The 7,718-nt window shown below is 45.7% G+C and overlaps 1 long non-coding RNA gene across 1 annotated transcript; it reads left to right on the top strand.

Moving 5' to 3' along the window:
* LOC142574272 (uncharacterized) lies at positions 1 to 7,637 on the top strand. Its single transcript, XR_012826484.1, has 3 exons — positions 1 to 88; positions 2,148 to 2,257; positions 7,570 to 7,637. It is a non-coding gene; the product is annotated as an uncharacterized LOC142574272 (long non-coding RNA).
* The last annotated feature ends 81 nt before the right edge of the window (positions 7,638 to 7,718 follow it).

The raw sequence follows: 7,718 nt of genomic DNA, 5'->3' as shown, positions 1-7,718 counted from the left end.
TCGTTCCTCATTACATGACTGAAAGACTGGCCAGGGTAAAGATGCTACGAGGTTTGTTTCTGGCTGGTCTAGTAGGAGCTTCTACAAGGTAAGATTGCGTTTAGGTATCTGGTAAAATCCTACATGCTACATAACTCAGATAAACAAGTATACTCTTGTGCTCTTGTTCTTGTGGTGAGCAATAATCCTAATTTTTCGCTTGTGCCCCGTGCCCAAGCAGATGCCTCACTAACAGATTGCGTACTTTCGAAGGGCGCATCTGGGTGTAAGGTGGACAGAAAATACGATAAGATTACGACAGACGCCGTAGTGAGAGAATGACGCGTTAATATTGACCACCTGGGGTTCTTTACTATGAACCCAATACACCATTGACCAAAAACTAACTACCAGTCGACTCTGAACTATTCGCATTTATGTTTCATTTGCGTCCGTATTATGTATTTTAATAAAGGTTGACATGTACCTGATGTACCGGCTAAATGTTGTCAAGATTTAGAAGAGAACGTAGGACGTTGCACGAAAGAATCCCACTCTATATTGACAAGCGTCGTTCACGCTAGTCATGAGGATTTTATTTTATTTTACAAAGGTAATTTCTAATTATGCCTAAATGTCTACCTTTCATATGCCTTATGCAACCCATAAGGTGTCAATGCAAAACTTGTGAACGAGGAAAAGAAAAAAAGACGCAGTTTCGCCCGAGAGGGGAAGCATCAGTTTCGATAGCAAATTAACAGCCAGCCATACAAAGTAAGGACGTACTTTTATCGGTCCAATCAATTTGTAAACATTAGCTTGCTAATTAATAAGCATGGTGTCAGCGTCCACAGTAAATACGAACACACCACACTCGATGACTGCAGACACTCGCTCTCAAAACGCTGGTGCGAGGAAACGCGCAAAGAAACGAGCGAAGGAAACGAGCGAAGTGACATTCGTGCTGTCTATCGCTTCTACGCAAAGCGAGCGCCGAGGACACAGCACGCACAAAGCTATGAGCCGCCGACGTACCTACATTCTGCCTCCCAACGTAGGTCTATATCAACATACAGCCGCACGACCACGCGCCTCCGCGATATGCGCATCTGCGCATGTGGCGGGTGCGCAACAAATGCAGCGTTTAATAATTGAAGACAGCGTTTAAATAGCCTAGCCTTCTATGGACTTCTGCTATCGCTTAAGCGCTGAGGAGTTGTCCCTTCGTATTTATGAAGTTCATTAAGGTTTTCCTTACAGGTGGCTTTAAAGCAAAAAAAAGTACTTATAGACCGGGAAGAAAGGGGCTAATCGAGGGGCCTGATTTTTAATAATCATATCATGACAAGCCAACAAACAAGGACACCAAGGACAACATAGGGGAAATTACTTGTACTTACTAAACGAATTACCGAAATGATAAATTGTCATTAATTTATCATTATTTATCATTCGTTATCATATCATTTCTTGTTGTCTTTGTTGGCTTCTCATAAGACACTTGTGGGTGGCCTTAAATTCTGTTATCTGTCCTATCTGCACGTCCTCCGCAACTCTTGCACTGACACCTTATCGAAAGGAAGGTAAATAAAGTAGGCTAGTTCAATTTATTCAGGTACATACCTGCGCACAATTAAAATACACTCATGGCTAGCGTGAACAATGCCTAGTTAAATTCGGTTGCGCCATTTGCACTGCCTTCCCGTTACGTTTCTTTAACTCTTGTAAATCTTTATTTAGAGAAGCCGGCATTAGATAGATAGATAGATAGATAGATAGATAGATAGATAGATAGATAGATAGATAGATAGATAGATAGATAGATAGATAGATAGATAGATAGATAGATAGATAGATAGATAGATAGATAGATAGATAGATAGATAGATAGATAGATAGATAGATAGATAGATAGATAGATAGATAGATAGATAGATAGATAGATAGATAGATAGATAGATAGATAGATAGATAGATAGATAGATTTTGGAAACAACTGCGAGGTCGAGGCCACAATGGTCATTACAATGCTGCTCTTTGTGAATGGCAGTTTCGGCAGAAGACAGCAATCATCGAGAATTTGCATATGTGAGAGTTCGCTCAGATATACACCAAACCACTGCAGCACAATTTGCTTCTTTTTTATTTATTCTTTTCATCTTCCACAGCACAGTTTCTTCGGTCGTCAACTCACACGCAGCAATATTTTACATCGACGTCATCAAGCCCCACGTGAGGATGACAGCACGGAAAGCTCTTTTCATAATGCGCGCGCTGGGTAACGTGTTTTTGCCTTACTTCAGGCTCGCTGCATTCTTCAAGAACGATCAGAATGCTGGAAACGCCTTGCTTACTTTTGAAAGTGTGACAAAGTTGCGCCGTTTTTCAAAATGACATAGTTCAATATATGCATCTCTCAAGCTTTTCAATACGAAATTCGTGATCACGATAAACCTCAACCTAGAAGTGCAACAGCCGTTAAGAGAAACCTTCAGCTTAGGGCCCAATTGCAAATTCCATATAGATATACCTATAAAACTTAGAAATGCTAATGGCAAGATAACCGCTGCACCGACGATATTAAGATATGTTCAATTTGTGAGATAATGTTCTAGTGACTGTCGGAAAGGAAATCTTCATTTCTTACATGGAATCTCTTTCTTTTTAATTCCCGAAAATTCGTAAGTATAAAAAAACAATAAAACACGAAGTTGACGAATCCGTAATCTAAAGCAGGAAAATCAATATATGAACTTACAGCTTGCGTGAAAATTGTAAAACCTTTAAAGAGGTTTTCCAAAAACCTTACTCACAGTATTGAATTTTGCGGGCAAGGTCTCCCAGGAAAGTAATCAGAGGGATAAACGGACGAGCAAATTGAGAATTTAAAGAAAATGGTCGAAAAATTAACGGGGATAGTCGATTCGCAACGGTCCGAAATCCAAAACTTAAAGAAATCACAGAGGCAGGCAACCCCTTCTCCGCAACAACCCATTAGACAGATGATCCCCCCCCCCCCAGCAGCACGTCAACAGCCGCAAGGAGAGGATAAGATGGTCGCAAAGGCGTCCCTCCCGCCACCAACGAAACGCAAAATTCAAGACGCCGACCCTATTCAGGCTATAGAGAAAAGGGTCGAAAATTTGGAAAGGTTAGAGGCCAAGATGTATGAATTTATGAACCGTATCAACATCCAAATTCAAGCTGACCTCGGGGCAGTTCAGAAACAGGCCGAGGAATGCCAAATGCTAAGGAATCAGATGGTCGCCATGAATGGGTGGCAACAGAATATGAAGCAGATCGTCACGCAAGTGCAAAATGACCAGTCGCGCAAATGAAAACCAAATCTGGCAGTGGAACTGTCGCGGCTTCCGGCGCAAGCGGTCGATTCTGCAACAGTACCTTCCGCTATTAGATAAGACTCCTTTGGCGATTGCCCTCCAGGAAACTGGAGGACCCGCAAAACTGTCAGGCTGTCAGGCATTTCATAGTGGCAGGGGGGAGAAATCCTCGGTCACAACGCTCGTGAAAAGAAATATCGCGGCCACTGAACACGATCTAGAGTCGAGACAGATCGAGAACGTGTTTGTCGAACTTCTAACCGGAAAACAGAAGGACCCTAGTTTATTCCTTCTAAGTTCATACAGCTCACCCAGGCAAAGGAAGGTGAGGTTCAGGGCTCTGCTTCGCAAGGCCCTCAAAATTTCAAGCAACCAGCCACTGTTGATAGTGGGGGACTTTAATGCACATCACTAGGAATGGGGGTACCCGCACCAATGCCCGAAAGGCAGACAGCTGTGGGAAGATACGCATGACATAGGGCTCACTCTGCAAACGGACCCTGAGAGTCCAACGAGGGTGGGCAATAGCGTTAGTAAGGATACATATCCAGATCTGACATTCTCGAAAAACATTAAAGATCTAGAATGGCATAATTCGGATCAAAATTTTGGCAGCGACCACTGCATAATTGTTTCCATACTGAAAGAGGGCCTTCAAACGCGCAGGGCTCGCGCGCCGGCCGTCGTTGAGTGGGATGAGTTTAGAGATATCAGGAGAGCGTAGGAACTGGGGCCCATGAGAAACATCGAGGAATGGATGACGGCGCTCAAATCGGACGTTAGAGAGACGACAAAAACGCTCGAAGGGGATAACGCCCCGGAGATAGCGGACATCCGTCTTCTGCATATGTGCGATGCTAAGCAAAGCATGCAGCGTCGTCTCAAAAATCAGAAATGGAACCGCAACCCCAGAAGAAGGATTGCTAGGCATAATAAGGAAATCGAAGATTATACTTTTAAATAATGCGAACAAAATTGGGCCAACAAGTGGGACGAAATGGAGGGGCGCATGAACCTCTCCTAGACGTGGAACATCCTCCGGCACTTGTTGGACCCCGCAAGCTCGAAAACTCAATCCGGCATAAGATTGGCAAAAGCTAGGCACGCGTTCGTAGGGAAAGATGATTATTTCGTGAAGAAATTAATTGAGACGTTCGTGGGGCAAACATCGCGAACTCCACTACGCGACTATGGTGGAGCGCCTAACGAGGCGTTGGCCGCCCCCATGACAGACGCGGAAGTGAGGGCAGAGATTGTAAGACAGAACGAAGTCGGCTCTGGGCCCTGATGGGGTAACGAACAACATGCTCAGGAACTTAGACGATAATTCCATTAGTTATCTAACTAAGTACATGCAGAAATGTTGGGATAAAGGCGAGCTCCCACAACAGTGGAAGACGGCAAGCATTATTTTAATACCGAAACCCGGGAAGCCTCCGCAAATGGAAAACTTACGGCCAATTTCCTTAACTTCGTGCGTGGGGAAATTGATGGAGCACGTCGTCCAGGCCAGACTGATGGGCTTCATGGAACAGGGCGATTTGTGGCCACATGAGATGGGCGGGTTCCGACTTCACTTGTGTACGCAGGACGTCATGCTCCAAATCAAACATGATATAATAGACTCAAGGTCTAAAGATTCAAAAGCAATTCTTGGACTGGACCTCACGAAGGCTTTTGACGACGTAAAGCATGAGGCGGTCCTGGAAGGGCTGAACAAGATTAATGTAGGTGCCAGGACATATTGATACATCAGGGACTTCCTAACGGGAAGAACTGCCTGCATGAGGTTCCAAACGTTGGAATCCCTCACAATTGAGCCAGGGAGTAAGGGTACGCCCGAGGGATCAGTGCTTTCTCCCCTACTTTTCAATGTGGCTATGAGAGAACTCCCCGAGCAATTGGCAAAGCTCGAGGGATTAACATTTAGTATATATGCGGGTGATCTCACCCTCTGTGTCAACCTGGCAAGTGATTCAGCCGTTTAAAACCTGCTCCAGGCCGCCACCGACATCATAGTCGATTACGCGGCCGAGAGAGGCCTAGCATGCTCGCCACAGAAATCAGAATTGTTTATATTAAATCCGAAACACTTAAAGTGCAAGGCACCGTCGTAGATCAAAGTTAAAGTGGCGGGTAAGGAGGTACCAATAGTCGAGCAAATTAGAATCTTGGGCCTGATTCTCCAGTGACACGGCCACAATGGCGACACCGTCAAGAGGCTGCAGAATCACGCAATACAGACCCTGAGCCTAATTAGGCGGGTGGCCGGCAAAGGCCGAGGGCTAATGGAGAAAAGTTTAATTCAACTAATACACGCGTACATATTCAGCCGAGTGAGCTATGCAACGCCATATCTCGATATGAAAGTGGTGGAAAGAGAAAAGATTGATTCTCTAATGAGAAAATGCGTAAAAGGAGCGCTGAGACTGCCCATGTCTACATCAACAGAGAGACTGACGGCTCTAGGAGAGCACACCAAATGGGCAGAACTGGCGCAAGCGGTGCGAACCTCTCAAATTGAGAGACTTAGCACCACGAGGACAGGAAGATCCATATTGGCCAAAGTTGGAATAAATCCGGACAGAGGCCTCATCCAAAAGGTGGAAGTAGATAGGGAAGTGAGAAAAAATCTGATTATCCCCCCCCCCCCTGCCAAAGAACATTCACCCGGAACATAGCAAAGACAGGAGGCATAAACGAGCCGAAGCATTAAAAACTAGATTCGGTAATATTTCGGAACATGAGGTGGCCTATGCAGACGCGGCGGGAGGTAGCGGCAGTTTTACGGTGGCAACGGCCGTCAGCGGCCGGGGTATTCCCGTGACCGCTGCCACTCTGCGCGGACCCAACATAGAAGTTGCCGAGGAAATTGCGATCGCATTAGCTTGCGCTGGCACGGACGCGAAATTTGTGATCAGTGACAGCAAAACTGCCATACAAAATTTTAGCAAGGGAAGGGTCTCGCCCTTAGCGGCGAGAATCCTAGGCCAGAGAAAGTTAGATAGAAAAGATCAAATAATTTGGACTCCAGCGCACGAAGCCGTCCCCAGCAAAGAGGCGGCCCACGAGCTGGCTCGAGATCTCTACCGCCGAGCCGGTACAGGGCCCCTCGATGATTGAGGGAGCGGAGAGCGCATGCTAAAATATGGGGAGATCACGCAGCATTATAGATTGGCTCGTAGACTGGTATCCCCGCCAGACCCAAAATTAAACAACAGACAAGCAGTCGCATGGAGACGACTACAAACTTATACGTATCCGCACCCGGTTATGGCGAACCACATGTTCCCCGAGGCCAGGAGCGATAGATGTAATCTTTGTGGGGCGAGAGGGACCCTCGACCACATAATATGGGAATGTCGGTACTCTCCCGGGGGAACGCACAAAATAGGTAGTAGAGACACCTGGGAGACCCTGCTAAGCAGCTCGGACTCTGAGCTCCAGCTCCGGCTCGTCCAACTGGCTGAAGAGGCTGCTGGGACCCAAGACCTCCCAGCCTGCATCTGAGGCGGCGGTACTCGCCCCCTGACCGGCGTGTCGGGGGGTGGGTAGATCACCTTATCCGTTGGACAATAAAGTTTATTCTATCTATCTACTCACAATATAGCAGCATAATACACAGCTGTGTGTAAAACATCAACTTCGTCCGCTTTAGATATTTTATTAGGTTCGGTTGACAGAATTGTGATCTTATTCGTTATGGAGTTACACAGTTGAAAAATACTACTTGATAAATTTTTTTCAATTTTGCAATTCTCGCAATTTTTTCGAAAAATTACGGCCGAAATAAAAGCTTCGCTTTACCGTTCTCTTTTACATTCAACATACCTAATCACAATCGGCGCACCCGTCACCGTGAAAACGATTTCTGCGATCGCATGTATATCGATAGCAGTTCCCGACCTAAAACTTCATGTTAACGTCAATACGCAAGAGAAATACTACAACAGCTATGAGGTCTCAGTATCGCACACGTCGCGCGAAGAAACGCGGGTAACGTAATAGACCCGCCTCACGATACCAGGGGAATACACGCGTCGCTTCTGAAGCAATTGTTTCCTTTTCAGTTGCCGCATCGTTAATAACATATATGGCCCATTCCTTTTCGGTCTTCAATAGATATTGTTTTACACGTTATTATCTGTCGAACTCTATAGATGAAAACGCTCAAGTCGTGCTGTCAGTGTATATAGTCCAGCAAGCTTTTACGAACTCAGTATTGTATGGACTCCTCATTTCACTGCAGCGTTTTCAAGCGGCACGGTCATGACCCTCCTAGCGGTTGCAGTGCCGCACATCGGAACGGCTGCGCGGTTCTGTAGGCCGTTCTGTTTATACTTAGCTGTACCAAACTCTCTTTCCTCCACTTTTAAACAAATGAATTACTCTTTCTCA

Source organism: Dermacentor variabilis, chromosome 3, assembly GCF_050947875.1.
Source record: "Dermacentor variabilis isolate Ectoservices chromosome 3, ASM5094787v1, whole genome shotgun sequence".
NCBI classification, from domain to species: Eukaryota; Metazoa; Arthropoda; class Arachnida; order Ixodida; family Ixodidae; genus Dermacentor; species Dermacentor variabilis.
The sequence above is the reverse complement of the archived record's forward strand: the minus strand, read 5'-3'. Positions and strand labels throughout refer to the sequence as shown.